We start from the raw sequence: 23280 nt of genomic DNA on the forward strand, positions 1-23280 counted from the left end.
GTAGGTTTCCAAGGCAGAGGACAGCGTGTCGCCTTGGACTCTGCACGCCAGGAAATGTTAACAAGGGCCTACACGGATGCCTGTTTCTCAGCAGGTCGGGAGGAGACGTGTGGTCTTGCGTGCAGTTGCATGGCAAACAGTGCGGAGGCCAGAGTTCTGTGAGAGCCGACAGCTCTCCTCGCTCTCCATTTAAGCCCGAAGACGGTGGAGAACTCACGGAAACCGCGGCAGGCAAGACCTGTCCGGTAGCCATTTCGCCACTACACTGAGGCCAAGGGTCGCCTTGCGGTTTCCCAGGACGAACGTGGGCTGCAGGATTAGCTCTCCTCCAGAGTTGCAAGAGCCCTGCTTCTCAGGCTAAAATACTCGCTTCCTACCCGGGCGTAGGGGCAGAGGAGAGATGCTGGGCAATAGCAGGGTCTTGCAAGCAGCCCCTGAGAAACCGGGATCCAAGCTTCCAAAGGGAAACGCCTGCTTCTGTATGTATGCAGGGTCACCTAGCCCTGTTAGCAGCAAACCTAAGTCCCTGCAGTACTGGCGCTGCAAATGTTGACCATCGCCAAACAATGGGAACTTCGCTGAATAAATTGTTCTTTCAAAGCCTCTAAGTGTGGCTGGTTCCTTAACACAGGGAAGGCCTCAGCCAGGCGTAGTTGGCAATTCCTCTTACGACGACTACCAGTGTAACGTGAGGAATTGTGCTCTTTGCTCAGGTTGGTCCTCACTACGACTTCCTGCTTAACCTAGAGAGGCGGCAAGTGTGAGCTCCCGGAAAGAACGCTGAGCAGAGTGTTCACCTCAATGCAGGTGGCTTTTCCTCACTGAATGCAAGTGGCCCAGCACATGAGACGGGCTCGGACTGCCTTCGTGAGCGTTGGCATGCTGGGGCAACGTAGGTTTCCAAGGAAGAGGACAGCGTGTCGCCTTGGAGTCTACATGCCAAGAAGTGTTACGAAGAGCCTGCACGGCGGCCTGTTTCTCAGCAGGCCGGGAGGAGACGTGCGGTCTTGCGTTCAGCTGCATGGCAAACAGTGCGGAGGCCAGAGTTCTGTGAGAGCCGACAGCTCTCCTCGCTCTCCATTTAAGCCCGAAGACGCTGGAGAACTCACGGAAACCGCGGCAGGCAAGACCTGTCCGGCGGCCATTTCGCCACTACACTGAGGCCAAGGGTCGCCTTGCGGTTTCCCAGGATGAACGTGGGCTGCAGGATTAGCTCTCCGCCAGAGTTGCAAGAGCCCTGCTTCTCAGGCTAAAATACTCGCTTCCTACCCGGGCGTAGGGGCAGAGGAGAGATGCTGGGCAATAGCAGGGTCTTGCAAGCAGCCCCTGAGAAACCGGGATCCAAGCTTCCAAAGGGAAACGCCTGCTTCTGTATGCAGGGTCACCTAGCCTAGTTAGCAGCAAACCTAAGTCCCTGCTGTATTGGCCCTGCGAAGGGAGACCGTCGCAAGACACTGGGAACTTCGCTGAATAAAGTTTCCTTTACAGGCGTCTAAGTGTGGCGACTTCCCTAACAGAACGAAGACCTTAGCAAGGCCTAGTAGGCAATGCCTCTTACGACGACTACCACTGCAAAGTGAGCAATTGTGCTCTTTGCTCAGTTTGGACCTCACCTCGACATCCTGCTTAACCTAGAGAGGGGGCAATTGTGAGCTCCCGGAAAGAACGCTGAGCAGAGTGTTCACCTCAATGCAGGTGGCTTTTCGTAACCGAATCAAAGTTGCGCAGCACACGAGACTGGTTAGGACTGCCTTCGGTAGCGTTTGGCAAGCTGTGGCAACGTAGGTTTCCAAGGCAGAGGACAGCGTGTCGCCTTGGACTCTGCACGCCAGGAAATGTTAACAAGGGCCTACACGGATGCCTGTTTCTCAGCAGGTCGGGAGGAGACGTGTGGTCTTGCGTGCAGTTGCATGGCAAACAGTGCGGAGGCCAGAGTTCTGTGAGAGCCGACAGCTCTCCTCGCTCTCCATTTAAGCCCGAAGACGGTGGAGAACTCACGGAAACCGCGGCAGGCAAGACCTGTCCGGCGGCCATTTCGCAACTACACTGAGGCCAAGGGTCGCCTTGCGGTTTCCCAGGACGAACGTGGGCTGCAGGATTAGCTCTCCGCCAGAGTTGCAAGAGCCCTGCTTCTCAGGCTAAAATACTCGCTTCCTACCCGGGCGTAGGGGCAGAGGACAGATGCTGGGCAATAGCAGGGTCTTGCAAGCAGCCCCTGAGAAACCGGGATCCAAGCTTCCAAAGGGAAACGCCTGCTTCTGTATGCAGGGTCACCTAGCCCTGTTAGCAGCAAACCTAAGTCCCTGCAGTACTGGCGCTGCAAAGGTTGACCATCGCCAAACAATGGGAACTTCGCTGAATAAATTGTTCTTTCAAGGCCTCTAAGTGTGGCTGGTTCCTTAACACAGGGAAGGCCTCAGCCAAGTGTAGTTGGCAATTCCTCTTACGACGACTACCAGTGTAACGTGAGGAATTGTGCTCTTTGCTCAGGTTGGTCCTCACTACGACTTCCTGCTTAACCTAGAGAGGCGGCAAGTGTGAGCTCCCGGAAAGAACGCTGAGCAGAGTGTTCACCTCAATGCAGGTGGCTTTTCCTCACTGAATGCAAGTGGCCCAGCACATGAGACGGGCTCGGACTGCCTTCGTGAGCGTTGGCATGCTGGGGCAACGTAGGTTTCCAAGGAAGAGGACAGCGTGTCGCCTTGGAGTCTACATGCCAAGAAGTGTTACGAAGGGCCTGCACGGCGGCCTCTTTCTCAGCAGGCCGGGAGGAGACGTGTGGTCTTGCGTTCAGCTGCATGGCAAACAGTGCGGAGGCCAGAGTTCTGTGAGAGCCGACAGCTCTCCTCGCTCTCCATTTAAGCCCGAACACGGTGGAGAACTCACGGAAACCGCGGCAGGCAAGACCTTCCCGGCGGCCATTTCGCCACTACACTGAGGCCAAGGGTCGCCTTGCGGTTTCCCAGGACGAACGTGGGCTGCAGGATTAGCTCTCCGCCAGAGTTGCAAGAGCCCTGCTTCTCAGGCTAAAATACTCGCTTCCTACCCGGGCGTAGGGGCAGAGGAGAGATGCTGGGCAATAGCAGGGTCTTGCAAGCAGCCCCTGAGAAACCGGGATCCAAGCTTCCAAAGGGAAACGCCTGCTTCTGTATGCAGGGTCACCTAGCCTAGTTAGCAGCAAACCTAAGTCCCTGCTGTATTGGCCCTGCGAAGGGAGACCGTCGCAAGACACTGGGAACTTCGCTGAATAAAGTTTCCTTTACAGGCGTCTAAGTGTGGCGACTTCCCTAACAGAACGAAGACCTTAGCAAGGCCTAGTAGGCAATGCCTCTTACGACGACTACCACTGCAAAGTGAGCAATTGTGCTCTTTGCTCAGTTTGGACCTCACCTCGACATCCTGCTTAACCTAGAGAGGGGGCAATTGTGAGCTCCCGGAAAGAACGCTGAGCAGAGTGTTCACCTCAATGCAGGTGGCTTTTCGTAACCGAATCAAAGCTGCGCAGCACACGAGACTGGTTAGGACTGCCTTCGGTAGTGTTTGGCAAGCTGTGGCAACGTAGGTTTCCAAGGCAGAGGACAGCGTGTCGCCTTGGACTCTGCACGCCAGGAAATGTTAACAAGGGCCTACACGGATGCCTGTTTCTCAGCAGGTCGGGAGGAGACGTGTGGTCTTGCGTGCAGTTGCATGGCAAACAGTGCGGAGGCCAGAGTTCTGTGAGAGCCGACAGCTCTCCTCGCTCTCCATTTAAGCCCGAAGACGGTGGAGAACTCACGGAAACCGCGGCAGGCAAGACCTGTCCGGCGGCCATTTCGCCACTACACTGAGGCCAAGGGTCGCCTTGCGGTTTCCCAGGACGAACGTGGGCTGCAGGATTAGCTCTCCGCCAGAGTTGCAAGAGCCCTGCTTCTCAGGCTAAAATACTCGCTTCCTACCCGGGCGTAGGGGCAGAGGAGAGATGCTGGGCAATAGCAGGGTCTTGCAAGCAGCCCCTGAGAAACCGGGATCCAAGCTTCCAAAGGGAAACGCCTGCTTCTGTATGCAGGGTCACCTAGCCCTGTTAGCAGCAAACCTAAGTCCCTGCAGTACTGGCGCTGCAAAGGTTGACCATCGCCAAACAATGGGAACTTCGCTGAATAAATTGTTCTTTCAAGGCCTCTAAGTGTGGCTGGTTCCTTAACACAGGGAAGGCCTCAGCCAGGCGTAGTTGGCAATTCCTCTTACGACGACTACCAGTGTAACGTGAGGAATTGTGCTCTTTGCTCAGGTTGGTCCTCACTACGACTTCCTGCTTAACCTAGAGAGGCGGCAAGTGTGAGCTCCCGGAAAGAACGCTGAGCAGAGTGTTCACCTCAATGCAGGTGGCTTTTCCTCACTGAATGCAAGTGGCCCAGCACATGAGACGGGCTCGGACTGCCTTCGTGAGCGTTGGCATGCTGGGGCAACGTAGGTTTCCAAGGAAGAGGACAGCGTGTCGCCTTGGAGTCTACATGCCAAGAAGTGTTACGAAGGGCCTGCACGGCGGCCTCTTTCTCAGCAGGCCGGGAGGAGACGTGTGGTCTTGCGTTCAGCTGCATGGCAAACAGTGCGGAGGCCAGAGTTCTGTGAGAGCCGACAGCTCTCCTCGCTCTCCATTTAAGCCCGAAGACGGTGGAGAACTCACGGAAACCGCGGCAGGCAAGACCTTCCCGGCGGCCATTTCGCCACTACACTGAGGCCAAGGGTCGCCTTGCGGTTTCCCAGGACGAACGTGGGCTGCAGGATTAGCTCTCCGCCAGAGTTGCAAGAGCCCTGCTTCTCAGGCTAAAATACTCGCTTCCTACCCGGGCGTAGGGGCAGAGGAGAGATGCTGGGCAATAGCAGGGTCTTGCAAGCAGCCCCTGAGAAACCGGGATCCAAGCTTCCAAAGGGAAACGCCTGCTTCTGTATGCAGGGTCACCTAGCCTAGTTAGCAGCAAACCTAAGTCCCTGCTGTATTGGCCCTGCGAAGGGAGACCGTCGCAAGACACTGGGAACTTCGCTGAATAAAGTTTCCTTTACAGGCGTCTAAGTGTGGCGACTTCCCTAACAGAACGAAGACCTTAGCAAGGCCTAGTAGGCAATGCCTCTTACGACGACTACCACTGCAAAGTGAGCAATTGTGCTCTTTGCTCAGTTTGGACCTCACCTCGACATCCTGCTTAACCTAGAGAGGGGGCAATTGTGAGCTCCCGGAAAGAACGCTGAGCAGAGTGTTCACCTCAATGCAGGTGGCTTTTCGTAACCGAATCAAAGCTGCGCAGCACACGAGACTGGTTAGGACTGCCTTCGGTAGTGTTTGGCAAGCTGTGGCAACGTAGGTTTCCAAGGCAGAGGACAGCGTGTCGCCTTGGACTCTGCACGCCAGGAAATGTTAACAAGGGCCTACACGGATGCCTGTTTCTCAGCAGGTCGGGAGGAGACGTGTGGTCTTGCGTGCAGTTGCATGGCAAACAGTGCGGAGGCCAGAGTTCTGTGAGAGCCGACAGCTCTCCTCGCTCTCCATTTAAGCCCGAAGACGGTGGAGAACTCACGGAAACCGCGGCAGGCAAGACCTGTCCGGCGGCCATTTCGCCACTACACTGAGGCCAAGGGTCGCCTTGCGGTTTCCCAGGACGAACGTGGGCTGCAGGATTAGCTCTCCGCCAGAGTTGCAAGAGCCCTGCTTCTCAGGCTAAAATACTCGCTTCCTACCCGGGCGTAGGGGCAGAGGAGAGATGCTGGGCAATAGCAGGGTCTTGCAAGCAGCCCCTGAGAAACCGGGATCCAAGCTTCCAAAGGGAAACGCCTGCTTCTGTATGCAGGGTCACCTAGCCCTGTTAGCAGCAAACCTAAGTCCCTGCAGTACTGGCGCTGCAAAGGTTGACCATCGCCAAACAATGGGAACTTCGCTGAATAAATTGTTCTTTCAAGGCCTCTAAGTGTGGCTGGTTCCTTAACACAGGGAAGGCCTCAGCCAGGCGTAGTTGGCAATTCCTCTTACGACGACTACCAGTGTAACGTGAGGAATTGTGCTCTTTGCTCAGGTTGGTCCTCACTACGACTTCCTGCTTAACCTAGAGAGGCGGCAAGTGTGAGCTCCCGGAAAGAACGCTGAGCAGAGTGTTCACCTCAATGCAGGTGGCTTTTCCTCACTGAATGCAAGTGGCCCAGCACATGAGACGGGCTCGGACTGCCTTCGTGAGCGTTGGCATGCTGGGGCAACGTAGGTTTCCAAGGAAGAGGACAGCGTGTCGCCTTGGAGTCTACATGCCAAGAAGTGTTACGAAGGGCCTGCACGGCGGCCTCTTTCTCAGCAGGCCGGGAGGAGACGTGTGGTCTTGCGTTCAGCTGCATGGCAAACAGTGCGGAGGCCAGAGTTCTGTGAGAGCCGACAGCTCTCCTCGCTCTCCATTTAAGCCCGAAGACGGTGGAGAACTCACGGAAACCGCGGCAGGCAAGACCTTCCCGGCGGCCATTTCGCCACTACACTGAGGCCAAGGGTCGCCTTGCGGTTTCCCAGGACGAACGTGGGCTGCAGGATTAGCTCTCCGCCAGATTTGCAAGAGCCCTGCTTCTCAGGCTAAAATACTCGCTTCCTACACGGGCGTAGGGGCAGAGGAGAGATGCTGGGCAATAGCAGGGTCTTGCAAGCAGCCCCTGAGAAACCGGGATCCAAGCTTCCAAAGGGAAACGCCTGCTTCTGTATGCAGGGTCACCTAGCCTAGTTAGCAGCAAACCTAAGTCCCTGCTGTATTGGCCCTGCGAAGGGAGACCGTCGCAAGACACTGGGAACTTCGCTGAATAAAGTTTCCTTTACAGGCGTCTAAGTGTGGCGACTTCCCTAACAGAACGAAGACCTTAGCAAGGCCTAGTAGGCAATGCCTCTTACGACGACTACCACTGCAAAGTGAGCAATTGTGCTCTTTGCTCAGTTTGGACCTCACCTCGACATCCTGCTTAACCTAGAGAGGGGGCAATTGTGAGCTCCCGGAAAGAACGCTGAGCAGAGTGTTCACCTCAATGCAGGTGGCTTTTCGTAACCGAATCAAAGCTGCGCAGCACACGAGACTGGTTAGGACTGCCTTCGGTAGCGTTTGGCAAGGTGTGGCAACGTAGGTTTCCAAGGCAGAGGACAGCGTGTCGCCTTGGACTCTGCACGCCAGGAAATGTTAACAAGGGCCTACACGGATGCCTGTTTCTCAGCAGGTCGGGAGGAGACGTGTGGTCTTGCGTGCAGTTGCATGGCAAACAGTGCGGAGGCCAGAGTTCTGTGAGAGCCGACAGCTCTCCTCGCTCACCATTTAAGCCCGAAGACGGTGGAGAACTCACGGAAACCGCGGCAGGCAAGACCTGTCCGGCGGCCATTTCGCCACTACACTGAGGCCAAGGGTCGCCTTGCGGTTTCCCAGGACGAACGTGGGCTGCAGGATTAGCTCTCCTCCAGAGTTGCAAGAGCCCTGCTTCTCAGGCTAAAATACTCGCTTCCTACCCGGGCGTAGGGGCAGAGGAGAGATGCTGGGCAATAGCAGGGTCTTGCAAGCAGCCCCTGAGAAACCGGGATCCAAGCTTCCAAAGGGAAACGCCTGCTTCTGTATGCAGGGTCACCTAGCCCTGTTAGCAGCAAACCTAAGTCCCTGCAGTACTGGCGCTGCAAAGGTTGACCATCGCCAAACAATGGGAACTTCGCTGAATAAATTGTTCTTTCAAGGCCTCTAAGTGTGGCTGGTTCCTTAACACAGGGAAGGCCTCAGCCAGGCGTAGTTGGCAATTCCTCTTACGACGACTACCAGTGTAACGTGAGGAATTGTGCTCTTTGCTCAGGTTGGTCCTCACTACGACTTCCTGCTTAACCTAGAGAGGCGGCAAGTGTGAGCTCCCGGAAAGAACGCTGAGCAGAGTGTTCACCTCAATGCAGGTGGCTTTTCCTCACTGAATGCAAGTGGCCCAGCACATGAGACGGGCTCGGACTGCCTTCGTGAGCGTTGGCATGCTGGGGCAACGTAGGTTTCCAAGGAAGAGGACAGCGTGTCGCCTTGGAGTCTACATGCCAAGAAGTGTTACGAAGGGCCTGCACGGCGGCCTGTTTCTCAGCAGGCCGGGAGGAGACGTGCGGTCTTGCGTTCGGCTGCATGGCAAACAGTGCGGAGGCCAGAGTTCTGTGAGAGCTGACAGCTCTCCACGCTCTCCATTTAAGCCCGAAGACGGTGGAGAACTCACGGAAACCGCGGCAGGCAAGACCTTCCCGGCGGCCATTTTGCCACTACACTGAGGCCAAGGGTCGCCTTGCGGTTTCCCAGGACGAACGTGGGCTGCAGGATTAGCTCTCCTCCAGAGTTGCAAGAGCCCTGCTTCTCAGGCTAAAATACTCGCTTCCTACCCGGGCGTAGGGGCAGAGGAGAGATGCTGGGCAATAGCAGGGTCTTGCAAGCAGCCCCTGAGAAACCGGGATCCAAGCTTCCAAAGGGAAACGCCTGCTTCTGTATGCAGGGTCACCTAGCCTAGTTAGCAGCAAACCTAAGTCCCTCCTGTATTGGCCCTGCGAAGGGAGACCGTCGCAAGACACTGGGAACTTCGCTGAATAAAGTTTCCTTTACAGGCGTCTAAGTGTGGCGACTTCCCTAACAGAACGAAGACCTTAGCAAGGCCTAGTAGGCAATGCCTCTTACGACGACTACCACTGCAAAGTGAGCAATTGTGCTCTTTGCTCAGTTTGGACCTCACCTCGACATCCTGCTTAACCTAGAGAGGGGGCAATTGTGAGCTCCCGGAAAGAACGCTGAGCAGAGTGTTCACCTCAATGCAGGTGGCTTTTCGTAACCGAATCAAAGCTGCGCAGCACACGAGACTGGTTAGGACTGCCTTCGGTAGCATTTGGCAAGCTGTGGCAACGTAGGTTTCCAAGGCAGAGGACAGCGTGTCGCCTTGGACTCTGCACGCCAGGAAATGTTAACAAGGGCCTACACGGGTGCCTGTTTCTCAGCAGGTCGGGAGGAGACGTGTGGTCTTGCGTGCAGTTGCATGGCAAACAGTGCGGAGGCCAGAGTTCTGTGAGAGCCGACAGCTCTCCTCGCTCTCCATTTAAGCCCGAAGACGGTGGAGAACTCACGGAAACTGCGGCAGGCAAGACCTGTCCGGCGGCCATTTCGCCACTACACTGAGGCCAAGGGTCGCCTTGCGTTTTCCCAGGACGAACGTGGGCTGCAGGATTAGCTCTCCGCCAGAGTTGCAAGAGCCCTGCTTCTCAGGCTAAAATACTCGCTTCCTACCCGGGCGTAGGGGCAGAGGACAGATGCTGGGCAATAGCAGGGTCTTGCAAGCAGCCCCTGAGAAACCGGGATCCAAGCTTCCAAAGGGAAACGCCTGCTTCTGTATGCAGGGTCACCTAGCCCTGTTAGCAGCAAACCTAAGTCCCTGCAGTACTGGCGCTGCAAAGGTTGACCATCGCCAAACAATGGGAACTTCGCTGAATAAATTGTTCTTTCAAGGCCTCTAAGTGTGGCTGGTTCCTTAACACAGGGAAGGCCTCAGCCAGGCGTAGTTGGCAATTCCTCTTACGACGACTACCAGTGTAACGTGAGGAATTGTGCTCTTTGCTCAGGTTGGTCCTCACTACGACTTCCTGCTTAACCTAGAGAGGCGGCAAGTGTGAGCTCCCGGAAAGAACGCTGAGCAGAGTGTTCACCTCAATGCAGGTGGCTTTTCCTCACTGAATGCAAGTGGCCCAGCACATGAGACGGGCTCGGATTGCCTTCGTGAGCGTTGGCATGCTGGGGCAACGTAGGTTTCCAAGGAAGAGGACAGCGTGTCGCCTTGGAGTCTACATGCCAAGAAGTGTTACGAAGGGCCTGCACGGTGGCCTGTTTCTCAGCAGGCCGGGAGGAGACGTGCGGTCTTGCGTTCAGCTGCATGGCAAACAGTGCGGAGGCCAGAGTTCTGTGAGAGCCGACAGCTCTCCACGCTCTCCATTTAAGCCCGAAGACGGTGGAGAACTCACGGAAACCGCGGCAGGCAAGACCTGTCCGGCGGCCATTTCGCCACTACAGTGAGGCCAAGGGTCGCCTTGCAGTTTCCCAGGACGAACGTGGGCTGCAGGATTAGCTCTCCGCCAGAGTTGCAAGAGCCCTGCTTCTCAGGCTAAAATACTCGCTTCCTACCCGGGCGTAGGGGCAGAGGAGAGATGCTGGGCAATAGCAGGGTCTTGCAAGCAGCCCCTGAGAAACCGGGATCCAAGCTTCCAAAGGGAAACGCCTGCTTCTGTATGCAGGGTCACCTAGCCTAGTTAGCAGCAAACCTAAGTCCCTGCTGTATTGGCCCTGCGAAGGGAGACCGTCGCAAGACACTGGGAACTTCGCTGAATAAAGTTTCCTTTACAGGCGTCTAAGTGTGGCGACTTCCCTAACAGAACGAAGACCTTAGCAAGGCCTAGTAGGCAATGCCTCTTACGACGACTACCACTGCAAAGTGAGCAATTGTGCTCTTTGCTCAGTTTGGACCTCACCTCGACATCCTGCTTAACCTAGAGAGGGGGCAATTGTGAGCTCCCGGAAAGAACGCTGAGCAGAGTGTTCACCTCAATGCAGGTGGCTTTTCGTAACCGAATCAAAGCTGCGCAGCACACGAGACTGGTTAGGACTGCCTTCGGTAGCGTTTGGCAAGCTGTGGCAACGTAGGTTTCCAAGGCAGAGGACAGCGTGTCGCCTTGGACTCTGCACGCCAGGAAATGTTAACAAGGGCCTACACGGATGCCTGTTTCTCAGCAGGTCGGGAGGAGACGTGTGGTCTTGCGTGCAGTTGCATGGCAAACAGTGCGGAGGCCAGAGTTCTGTGAGAGCCGACAGCTCTCCTCGCTCTCCATTTAAGCCCGAAGACGGTGGAGAACTCACGGAAACCGCGGCAGGCAAGACCTGTCCGGCGGCCATTTCGCCACTACACTGAGGCCAAGGGTCGCCTTGCGGTTTCCCAGGACGAACGTGGGCTGCAGGATTAGCTCTCCTCCAGAGTTGCAAGAGCCCTGCTTCTCAGGCTAAAATACTCGCTTCCTACCCGGGCGTAGGGGCAGAGGAGAGATGCTGGGCAATAGCAGGGTCTTGCAAGCAGCCCCTGAGAAACCGGGATCCAAGCTTCCAAAGGGAAACGCCTGCTTCTGTATGCAGGGTCACCTAACCCTGTTAGCAGCAAACCTAAGTCCCTGCAGTACTGGCGCTGCAAAGGTTGACCATCGCCAAACAATGGGAACTTCGCTGAATAAATTGTTCTTTCAAGGCCTCTAAGTGTGGCTGGTTCCTTAACACAGGGAAGGCCTCAGCCAGGCCTAGTTGGCAATTCCTCTTACGACGACTACCAGTGTAACGTGAGGAATTGTGCTCTTTGCTCAGGTTGGTCCTCACTACGACTTCCTGCTTAACCTAGAGAGGCGGCAAGTGTGAGCTCCCGGAAAGAACGCTGAGCAGAGTGTTCACCTCAATGCAGGTGGCTTTTCCTCACTGAATGCAAGTGGCCCAGCACATGAGACGGGCTCGGACTGCCTTCGTGAGCGTTGGCATGCTGGGGCAACGTAGGTTTCCAAGGAAGAGGACAGCGTGTCGCCTTGGAGTCTACATGCCAAGAAGTGTTACGAAGGGCCTGCACGGCGGCCTGTTTCTCAGCAGGCCGGGAGGAGACGTGCGGTCTTGCGTTCAGCTGCATGGCAAACAGTGCGGAGGCCAGAGTTCTGTGAGAGCCGACAGCTCTCCTCGCTCTCCATTTAAGCCCAAAGACGGTGGAGAACTCACGGAAACCGCGGCAGGCAAGACCTGTCCGGCGGCCATTTCGCCACTACACTGAGGCCAAGGGTCGCCTTGCGGTTTCCCAGGACGAACGTGGGCTGCAGGATTAGCTCTCCTCCAGAGTTGCAAGAGCCCTGCTTCTCAGGCTAAAATACTCGCTTCCTACCCGGGCGTAGGGGCAGAGGAGAGATGCTGGGCAATAGCAGGGTCTTGCAAGCAGCCCCTGAGAAACCGGGATCCAAGCTTCCAAAGGGAAAGGCCTGCTTCTGTATGCAGGGTCACCTAGCCCTTTTAGCAGCAAACCTAAGTCCCTGCAGTACTGGCGCTGCAAAGGTTGACCATCGCCAAACAATGGGAACTTCGCTGAATAAATTGTTCTTTCAAGGCCTCTAAGTGTGGCTGGTTCCTTAACACAGGGAAGGCCTCAGCCAGGCGTAGTTGGCAATTCCTCTTACGACGACTACCAGTGTAACGTGAGGAATTGTGCTCTTTGCTCAGGTTGGTCCTCACTACGACTTCCTTCTTAACCTAGAGAGGCGGCAAGTGTGAGCTCCCGGAAAGAACGCTGAGCAGAGTGTTCACCTCAATGCAGGTGGCTTTTCCTCACTGAATGCAAGTGGCCCAGCACATGAGACGGGCTCGGACTGCCTTCGTGAGCGTTGACATGCTGGGGCAACGTAGGTTTCCAAGGAAGAGGACAGCGTGTCGCCTTGGAGTCTACATGCCAAGAAGTGTTACGAAGGGCCTGCACGGCGGCCTGTTTCTCAGCAGGCCGGGAGGAGACGTGCGGTCTTGCTTCCGGCTGCATGGCAAACAGTGCGGAGGCCAGAGTTCTGTGAGAGCTGACTGCTCTCCTCGCTCTCCATTTAAGCCCGAAGACGGTGGAGAACTCACGGAAACTGCGGCAGGCAAGACCTGTCTGGCGGCCATTTCGCCACTACACTGAGGCCAAGGGTCGCCTTGCGGTTTCCCAGGACGAACGTGGGCTGCAGGATTAGCTCTCCGCCAGAGTTGCAAGAGCCCTGCTTCTCAGGCTAAAATACTCGCTTCCTACCCGGGCGTAGGGGCAGAGGAGAGATGCTGGGCAATAGCAGGGTCTTGCAAGCAGCCCCTGAGAAACCGGGATCCAAGCTTTCAAAGGGAAATGCCTGCTTCTGTATGCAGGGTCACCTAGCCTAGTTAGCAGCAAACCTAAGTCCCTGCTGTATTGGCCCTGCGAAGGGAGACCGTCGCAAGACACTGGGAACTTCGCTGAATAAAGTTTCCTTTACAGGCGTCTAAGTGTGGCGACTTCCCTAACAGAACGAAGACCTTAGCAAGGCCTAGTAGGCAATGCCTCTTACGACGACTACCACTGCAAAGTGAGCAATTGTGCTCTTTGCTCAGTTTGGACCTCACCTCGACATCCTGCTTAACCTAGAGAGGGGGCAATTGTGAGCTCCCGGAAAGAACGCTGAGCAGAGTGTTCACCTCAATGCAGGTGGCTTTTCGTAACCGAATCAAAGCTGTGCAGCACACGAGACTGGTTAGGACTGCCTTCGGTAGCGTTTGGCAAGCTGTGGCAACGTAGGTTTCCAAGGCAGAGGACAGCGTGTCGCCTTGGACTCTGCACGCCAGGAAATGTTAACAAGGGCCTACACGGATGCCTGTTTCTCAGCAGGTCGGGAGGAGACGTGTGGTCTTGCGTGCAGTTGCATGGCAAACAGTGCGGAGGCCAGAGTTCTGTGAGAGCCGACAGCTCTCCTCGCTCTCCATTTAAGCCCGAAGACGGTGGAGAACTCACGGAAACCGCGGCAGGCAAGACCTGTCCGGCGGCCATTTCGCCACTACACTGAGGCCAAGGGTCGCCTTGCGGTTTCCCAGGACGAACGTGGGCTGCAGGATTAGCTCTCCTCCAGAGTTGCAAGAGCCCTGCTTCTCAGGCTAAAATACTCGCTTCCTACCCGGGCGTAGGGGCAGAGGAGAGATGCTGGGCAATAGCAGGGTCTTGCAAGCAGCCCCTGAGAAACCGGGATCCAAGCTTCCAAAGGGAAACGCCTGCTTCTGTATGCAGGGTCACCTAGCCCTGTTAGCAGCAAACCTAAGTCCCTGCAGTACTGGCGCTGCAAAGGTTGACCATCGCCAAACAATGGGAACTTCGCTGAATAAATTGTTCTTTCAAGGCCTCTAAGTGTGGCTGGTTCCTTAACACAGGGAAGGCCTCAGCCAGGCGTAGTTGGCAATTCCTCTTACGACGACTACCAGTGTAACGTGAGGAATTGTGCTCTTTGCTCAGGTTGGTCCTCACTACGACTTCCTGCTTAACCTAGAGAGGCGGCAAGTGTGAGCTCCCGGAAAGAACGCTGAGCAGAGTGTTCACCTCAATGCAGGTGGCTTTTCCTCACTGAATGCAAGTGGCCCAGCACATGAGACGGGCTCGGACTGCCTTCGTGAGCGTTGGCATGCTGGGGCAACGTAGGTTTCCAAGGAAGAGGACAGCATGTCGCCTTGGAGTCTACATGCCAAGAAGTGTTACGAAGGGCCTGCACGGCGGCCTGTTTCTCAGCAGGCTGGGAGGAGACGTGTGGTCTTGCGTTCGGCTGCATGGCAAACAGTGCGGAGGCCAGAGTTCTGTGAGAGCCGACAGCTCTCCTCGCTCTCCATTTAAGCCCGAAGACGGTGGAGAACTCACGGAAACCGCGGCAGGCAAGACCTGTCCGGCGGCCATTTCGCCACTACACTGAGGCCAAGGGTCGCCTTGCGGTTTCCCAGGACGAACGTGGGCTGCAGGATTAGCTCTCCGCCAGAGTTGCAAGAGCCCTGCTTTTCAGGCTAAAATACTCGCTTCCTACCCGGGCGTAGGGGCAGAGGAGAGATGCTGGGCAATAGCAGGGTCTTGCAAGCAGCCCCTGAGAAACCGGGATCCAAGCTTCCAAAGGGAAACGCCTGCTTCTGTATGCAGGGTCACCTAGCCTAGTTAGCAGCAAACCTAAGTCCCTGCTGTATTGGCCCTGCGAAGGGAGACCGTCGCAAGACACTGGGAACTTCGCTGAATAAAGTTTCCTTTACAGGCGTCTAAGTGTGGCGACTTCCCTAACAGAACGAAGACCTTAGCAAGGCCTAGTAGGCAATGCCTCTTACGACGACTACCACTGCAAAGTGAGCAATTGTGCTCTTTGCTCAGTTTGGACCTCACCTCGACATCCTGCTTAACCTAGAGAGGGGGCAATTGTGAGCTCCCGGAAAGAACGCTGAGCAGAGTGTTCACCTCAATGCAGGTGGCTTTTCGTAACCGAATCAAAGCTGCGCAGCACACGAGACTGGTTAGGACTGCCTTCGGTAGCGTTTGGCAAGCTGTGGCAACGTAGGTTTCCAAGGCAGAGGACAGCGTGTCGCCTTGGACTCTGCACGCCAGGAAATGTTAACAAGGGCCTACACGGATGCCTGTTTCTCAGCAGGTCGGGAGGAGACGTGTGGTCTTGCGTGCAGTTGCATGGCAAACAGTGCGGAGGCCAGAGTTCTGTGAGAGCCGACAGCTCTCCTCGCTCTCCATTTAAGCCCGAAGATGGTGGAGAACTCACGGAAACCGCGGCAGGCAAGACCTGTCCGGCGGCCATTTCGCCACTACACTGAGGCCAAGGGTCGCCTTGCGGTTTCCCAGGACGAACGTGGGCTGCAGGATTAGCTCTCCTCCAGAGTTGCAAGAGCCCTGCTTCTCAGGCTAAAATACTCGCTTCCTACCCGGGCGTAGGGGCAGAGGAGAGATGCTGGGCAATAGCAGGGTCTTGCAAGCAGCCCCTGAGAAACCGGGATCCAAGCTTCCAAAGGGAAACGCCTGCTTCTGTATGCAGGGTCACCTAGCCCTGTTAGCAGCAAACCTAAGTCCCTGCAGTACTGGCGCTGCAAAGGTTGACCATCGCCAAACAATGGGAACTTCGCTGAATAAATTGTTCTTTCAAGGCCTCTAAGTGTGGCTGGTTCCTTAACACAGGGAAGGCCTCAGCCAGGCGTAGTTGGCAATTCCTCTTACGACGACTACCAGTGTAACGTGAGGAATTGTGCTCTTTGCTCAGGTTGGTCCTCACTACGACTTCCTGCTTAACCTAGAGAGGCGGCAAGTGTGAGCTCCCGGAAAGAACGCTGAGCAGAGTGTTCACCTCAATGCAGGTGGCTTTTCCTCACTGAATGCAAGTGGCCCAGCACATGAGACGGGCTCGGACTGCCTTCGTGAGCGTTGGCATGCTGGGGCAACGTAGGTTTCCAAGGAAGAGGACAGCGTGTCGCCTTGGAGTCTACATGCCAAGAAGTGTTACGAAGGGCCTGCACGGCGGCCTGTTTCTCAGCAGGCCGGGAGGAGACGTGTGGTCTTGCGTTCGGCTGCATGGCAAACAGTGCGGAGGCCAGAGTTCTGTGAGAGCCGACAGCTCTCCTCGCTCTCCATTTAAGCCCGAAGACGGTGGAGAACTCACGGAAACCGCGGCAGGCAAGACCTGTCCGGCGGCCATTTTGCCACTACACTGAGGCCAAGGGTCGCCTTGCGGTTTCCCAGGACGAACGTGGGCTGCAGGATTAGCTCTCCGCCAGAGTTGCAAGAGCCCTGCTTTTCAGGCTAAAATACTCGCTTCCTACCCGGGCGTAGGGGCAGAGGAGAGATGCTGGGCAATAGCAGGGTCTTGCAAGCAGCCCCTGAGAAACCGGGATCCAAGCTTCCAAAGGGAAACGCCTGCTTCTGTATGCAGGGTCACCTAGCCTAGTTAGCAGCAAACCTAAGTCCCTGCTGTATTGGCCCTGCGAAGGGAGACCGTCGCAAGACACTGGGAACTTCGCTGAATAAAGTTTCCTTTACAGGCGTCTAAGTGTGGCGACTTCCCTAACAGAACGAAGACCTTAGCAAGGCCTAGTAGGCAATGCCTCTTACGACGACTACCACTGCAAAGTGAGCAATTGTGCTCTTTGCTCAGTTTGGACCTCACCTCGACATCCTGCTTAACCTAGAGAGGGGGCAATTGTGAGCTCCCGGAAAGAACGCTGAGCAGAGTGTTCACCTCAATGCAGGTGGCTTTTCGTAACCGAATCAAAGCTGCGCAGCACACGAGACTGGTTAGGACTGCCTTCGGTAGCGTTTGGCAAGCTGTGGCAACGTAGGTTTCCAAGGCAGAGGACAGCGTGTCGCCTTGGACTCTGCACGCCAGGAAATGTTAACAAGGGCCTACACGGATGCCTGTTTCTCAGCAGGTCGGGAGGAGACGTGTGGTCTTGCGTGCAGTTGCATGGCAAACAGTGCGGAGTCCAGAGTTCTGTGAGAGCCGACAGCTCTCCTCGCTCTCCATTTAAGCCCGAAGACGGTGGAGAACTCACGGAAACCGCGGCAGGCAAGACCTGTCCGGCGGCCATTTCGCCACTACACTGAGGCCAAGGGTCGCCTTGCGGTTTCCCAGGACGAACGTGGGCTGCAGGATTAGCTCTCCTCCAGAGTTGCAAGAGCCCTGCTTCTCAGGCTAAAATACTCGCTTCCTACCCGGGCGTAGGGGCAGAGGAGAGATGCTGGGCAATAGCAGGGTCTTGCAAGCAGCCCCTGAGAAACCGGGATCCAAGCTTCCAAAGGGAAACGCCTGCTTCTGTATGCAGGGTCACCTAGCCCTGTTAGCAGCAAACCTAAGTCCCTGCAGTACTGGTGCTGCAAAGGTTGACCATCGCCAAACAATGGGAACTTCGCTGAATAAATTGTTCTTTCAAGGCCTCTAAGTGTGGCTGGTTCCTTAACACAGGGAAGGCCTCAGCCAGGCGTAGTTGGCAATTCCTCTTACGACGACTACCAGTGTAACGTGAGGAATTGTGCTCTTTGCTCAGGTTGGTCCTCACTACGACTTCCTGCTTAACCTAGAGAGGCGGCAAGTGTGAGCTCCCGGAAAGAACGCTGAGCAGAGTGTTCACCTCAATGCAGGTGGCTTTTCCTCACTGAATGCAAGTGGCCCAGCACATGAGACGGGCTCGGACTGCCTTCGTGAGCGTTGGCATGCTGGGGCAATGTAGGTTTCCAAGGAAGAGGACAGCGTGTCGCCTTGGAGTCTACATGCCAAGAAGTGTTATGAAGGGCCTGCACGGTGGCCTGTTTCTCAGCAGGCCGGGAGGAGACGTGCGGTCTTGCGTTCGGCTGCATGGCAAACAGTGCGGAGGCCAGAGTTCTGTGAGAGCCGACAGCTCTCCTCGCTCTCCATTTAAGCCCGAAGACGGTGGAGAACTCACGGAAACCGCGGCAGGCAAGACCTGTCTGGCGGCCATTTCGCCACTACACTGAGGCCAAGGGTCGCCTTGCGGTTTCCCAGGACGAACGTGGGCTGCAGGATTAGCTCTCCGCCAGAGTTGCAAGAGCCCTGCTTCTCAGGCTAAAATACTCGCTTCCTACCCGGGCGTAGGGGCAGAGGAGAGATGCTGGGCAATAGCAGGGTCTTGCAAGCAGCCCCTGAGAAACCGGGATCCAAGCTTCCAAAGGGAAACGCCTGCTTCTGTATGCAGGGTCACCTAGCCTAGTTAGCAGCAAACCTAAGTCCCTGCTGTATTGGCCCTGCGAAGGGAGACCGTCGCAAGACACTGGGAACTTCGCTGAATAAAGTTTCCTTTACAGGCGTCTAAGTGTGGCGACTTCCCTAACAGAACGAAGACCTTAGCAAGGCCTAGTAGGCAATGCCTCTTACGACGACTACCACTGCAAAGTGAGCAATTGTGCTCTTTGCTCAGTTTGGACCTCACCTCGACATCCTGCTTAACCTAGAGAGGGGGCAATTGTGAGCTCCCGGAAAGAACGCTGAGCAGAGTGTTCACCTCAATGCAGGTGGCTTTTCGTAACCGAATCAAAGCTGCGCAGCACACGAGACTGGTTAGGACTGCCTTCGGTAGCGTTTGGCAAGCTGTGGCAACGTAGGTTTCCAAGGCAGAGGACAGCGTGTCGCCTTGGACTCTGCACGCCAGGAAATGTTAACAAGGGCCTACACGGATGCCTGTTTCTCAGCAGGTCGGGAGGAGACGTGTGGTCTTGCGTGCAGTTGCATGGCAAACAGTGCGGAGGCCAGAGTTCTGTGAGAGCCGACAGCTCTCCTCGCTCTCCATTTAAGCCCGAAGACGGTGGAGAACTCACGGAAACCGCGGCAGGCAAGACCTGTCCGGCGGCCATTTCGCCACTACACTGAGGCCAAGGGTCGCCTTGCGGTTTCCCAGGACGAACGTGGGCTGCAGGATTAGCTCTCCTCCAGAGTTGCAAGAGCCCTGCTTCTCAGGCTAAAATACTCGCTTCCTACCCGGGCGTAGGGGCAGAGGACAGATGCTGGGCAATAGCAGGGTCTTGCAAGCAGCCCCTGAGAAACCGGGATCCAAGCTTCCAAAGGGAAACGCCTGCTTCTGTATGCAGGGTCACCTAGCCCTGTTAGCAGCAAACCTAAGTCCCTGCAGTACTGGCGCTGCAAAGGTTGACCATCGCCAAACAATGGGAACTTCGCTGAATAAATTGTTCTTTCAAGGCCTCTAAGTGTGGCTGGTTCCTTAACACAGGGAAGGCCTCAGCCAGGCGTAGTTGGCAATTCCTCTTACGACGACTACCAGTGTAACGTGAGGAATTGTGCTCTTTGCTCAGGTTGGTCCTCACTACGACTTCCTGCTTAACCTAGAGAGGCGGCAAGTGTGAGCTCCCGGAAAGAACGCTGAGCAGAGTGTTCACCTCAATGCAGGTGGCTTTTCCTCACTGAATGCAAGTGGCCCAGCACATGAGACGGGCTCGGACTGCCTTCGTGAGCTTTGGCATGCTGGGGCAACGTAGGTTTCCAAGGAAGAGGACAGCGTGTCGCCTTGGAGTCTACATGCCAAGAAGTGTTACGAAGGGCCTGCACGGCGGCCTGTTTCTCAGCAGGCCGGGAGGAGACGTGTGGTCTTGCGTTCGGCTGCATGGCAAACAGTGCGGAGGCCAGAGTTCTGTGAGAGCCGACAGCTCTCCTCGCTCTCCATTTAAGCCCGAAGACGGTGGAGAACTCACGGAAACCGCGGCAGGCAAGACCTGTCCGGCGGCCATTTCGCCACTACACTGAGGCCAAGGGTCGCCTTGCGGTTTCCCAGGACGAACGTGGGCTGCAGGATTAGCTCTCCGCCAGAGTTGCAAGAGCCCTGCTTTTCAGGCTAAAATACTCGCTTCCTACCCGGTCGTAGGGGCAGAGGAGAGATGCTGGGCAATAGCAGGGTCTTGCAAGCAGCCCCTGAGAAACCGGGATCCAAGCTTCCAAAGGGAAAAGCCTGCTTCTGTATGCAGGGTCACCTAGCCTAGTTAGCAGCAAACCTAAGTCCCTGCTGTATTGGCCCTGCGAAGGGAGACCGTCGCAAGACACTGGGAACTTCGCTGAATAAAGTTTCCTTTACAGGCGTCTAAGTGTGGCGACTTCCCTAACAGAACGAAGACCTTAGCAAGGCCTAGTAGGCAATGTCTCTTACGACGACTACCACTGCAAAGTGAGCAATTGTGCTCTTTGCTCAGTTTGGACCTCACCTCGACATCCTGCTTAACCTAGAGAGGGGGCAATTGTGAGCTCCCGGAAAGAACGCTGAGCAGAGTGTTCACCTCAATGCAGGTGGCTTTTCGTAACCGAATCAAAGCTGCGCAGCACACGAGACTGGTTAGGACTGCCTTCGGTAGCGTTTGGCAAGCTGTGGCAACGTAGGTTTCCAAGGCAGAGGACAGCGTGTCGCCTTGGACTCTGCACGCCAGGAAATGTTAACAAGGGCCTTCACGGATGCCTGTTTCTCAGCAGGTCGGGAGGAGACGTGTGGTCTTGCGAGCAGTTGCATGGCAAACAGTGCGGAGGCCAGAGTTCTGTGAGAGCCGACAGCTCTCCTCGCTCTCCATTTAAGCCCGAAGACGGTGGAGAACTCACGGAAACCGCGGCAGGCAAGACCTGTCCGGCGGCCATTTCGCCACTACACTGAGGCCAAGGGTCGCCTTGCGGTTTCCCAGGACGAACGTGGGCTGCAGGATTAGCTCTTCTCCAGAGTTGCAAGAGCCCTGCTTCTCAGGCTAAAATACTCGCTTCCTACCCGGGCGTAGGGGCAGAGGAGAGATGCTGGGCAATAGCAGGGTCTTGCAAGCAGCCCCTGAGAAACCGGGATCCAAGCTTCCAAAGGGAAACGCCTGCTTCTGTATGTATGCAGGGTCACCTAGCCCTGTTAGCAGCAAACCTAAGTCCCTGCAGTACTGGCGCTGCAAAGGTTGACCATCGCCAAACAATGGGAACTTCGCTGAATAAATTGTTCTTTCAAGGCCTCTAAGTGTGGCTGGTTCCTTAACACAGGGAAGGCCTCAGCCAGGCGTAGCTGGCAATTCCTCTTACGACGACTACCAGTGTAACGTGAGGAATTGTGCTCTTTGCTCAGGTTGGTCCTCACTACGACTTCCTGCTTAACCTAGAGAGGCGGCAAGTGTGAGCTCCCGGAAAGAACGCTGAGCAGAGTGTTCACCTCAATGCAGGTGGCTTTTCCTCACTGAATGCAAGTGGCCCAGCACATGAGACGGGCTCGGACTGCCTTCGTGAGTGTTGGCATGCTGGGGCAACGTAGGTTTCCAAGGAAGAGGACAGCGTGTCGCCTTGGAGTCTACATGCCAAGAAGTGTTACGAAGGGCCTGCACGGCGGCCTGTTTCTCAGCAGGCCGGGAGGAGACGTGTGGTCTTGCGTTCGGCTGCATGGCAAACAGTGCGGAGGCCAGAGTTCTGTGAGAGCCGACAGCTCTCCTCGCTCTCCATTTAAGCCCGAAGACGGTGGAGAACTCACGGAAACCGCGGCAGGCAAGACCTGTCCGGCGGCCATTTCGCCACTACACTGAGGCCAAGGGTCGCCTTGCGGTTTCCCAGGACGAACGTGGGCTGCAGGATTAGCTCTCCTCCAGAGTTGCAAGAGCCCTGCTTCTCAGGCTAAAATACTCGCTTCCTACCCGGGCGTAGGGGCAGAGGAGAGATGCTGGGCAATAGCAGGGTCTTGCAAGCAGCCCCTGAGAAACCGGGATCCAAGCTTCCAAAGGGAAACGCCTGCTTCTGTATGCAGGGTCACCTAGCCCTGTTAGCAGCAAACCTAAGTCCCTGCAGTACTGGCGCTGCAAAGGTTGACCATCGCCAAACAATGGGAACTTCGCTGAATAAATTGTTCTTTCAAGGCCTCTAAGTGTGGCTGGTTCCTTAACACAGGGAAGGCATCAGCCAGGCGTAGTTGGCAATTCCTCTTACGACGACTACCAGTGTAACGTGAGGAATTGTGCTCTTTGCTCAGGTTGGTCCTCACTACGACTTCCTGCTTAACCTAGAGAGGCGGCAAGTGTGAGCTCCCGGAAAGAACGCTGAGCAGAGTGTTCACCTCAATGCAGGTGGCTTTTCCTCACTGAATGCAAGTGGCCCAGCACATGAGACGGGCTCGGACTGCCTTCGTGAGCGTTGGCATGCTGGGGAAACGTAGGTTTCCAAGGAAGAGGACAGCGTGTCGCCTTGGAGTCTACATGCCAAGAAGTGTTACGAAGGGCCTGCACGGCGGCCTGTTTCTCAGCAGGCCGGGAGGAGATGTGTGGTCTTGCGTTCGGCTGCATGGCAAACAGTGCGGAGGCCAGAGTTCTGTGAGAGCCGACAGCTCTCCTCGCTCTCCATTTAAGCCCGAAGACGGTGGAGAACTCACGGAAACCGCGGCAGGCAAGACCTGTCCGGCGGCCATTTCGCCACTACACTGAGGCCAAGGGTCGCCTTGCGGTTTCCCAGGACGAACGTGGGCTGCAGGATTAGCTCTCCGCCAGAGTTGCAAGAGCCCTGCTTCTCAGGCTAAAATACTCGCTTCCTACCCAGGTGTAGGGGCAGAGGAGAGATGCTGGGCAATAGCAGGGTCATGCAAGCAGCCCCTGAGAAACCGGGATCCAAGCTTCCAAAGGGAAAAGCCTGCTTCTGTATGCAGGGTCACCTAGCCTAGTTAGCAGCAAACCTAAGTCCCTGCTGTATTGGCCCTGCGAAGGGAGACCGTCGCAAGACACTGGGAACTTCGCTGAATAAAGTTTCCTTTACAGGCGTCTAAGTGTGGCGACTTCCCTAACAGAACGAAGACCTTAGCAAGGCCTAGTAGGCAATGCCTCTTACGACGACTACCACTGCAAAGTGAGCAATTGTGCTCTTTGCTCAGTTTGGACCTCACCTCGACATCCTGCTTAACCTAGAGAGGGGGCAATTGTGAGCTCCCGGAAAGAACGCTGAGCAGAGTGTTCACCTCAATGCAGGTGGCTTTTCGTAACCGAATCAAAGCTGCGCAGCACACGAGACTGGTTAGGACTGCCTTCGGTAGCGTTTGGCAAGCTGTGGCAACGTAGGTTTCCAAGGCAGAGGACAGCGTGTCGCCTTGGACTCTGCACGCCAGGAAATGTTAACAAGGGCCTACACGGATGCCTGTTTCTCAGCAGGTCGGGAGGAGACGTGTGGTCTTGCGTGCAGTTGCATGGCAAACAGTGCGGAGGCCAGAGTTCTGTGAGAGCCGACAG

Source organism: Pseudorca crassidens, chromosome 6, assembly GCF_039906515.1.
Source record: "Pseudorca crassidens isolate mPseCra1 chromosome 6, mPseCra1.hap1, whole genome shotgun sequence".
Lineage (NCBI taxonomy): Eukaryota > Metazoa > Chordata > Mammalia > Artiodactyla > Delphinidae > Pseudorca > Pseudorca crassidens.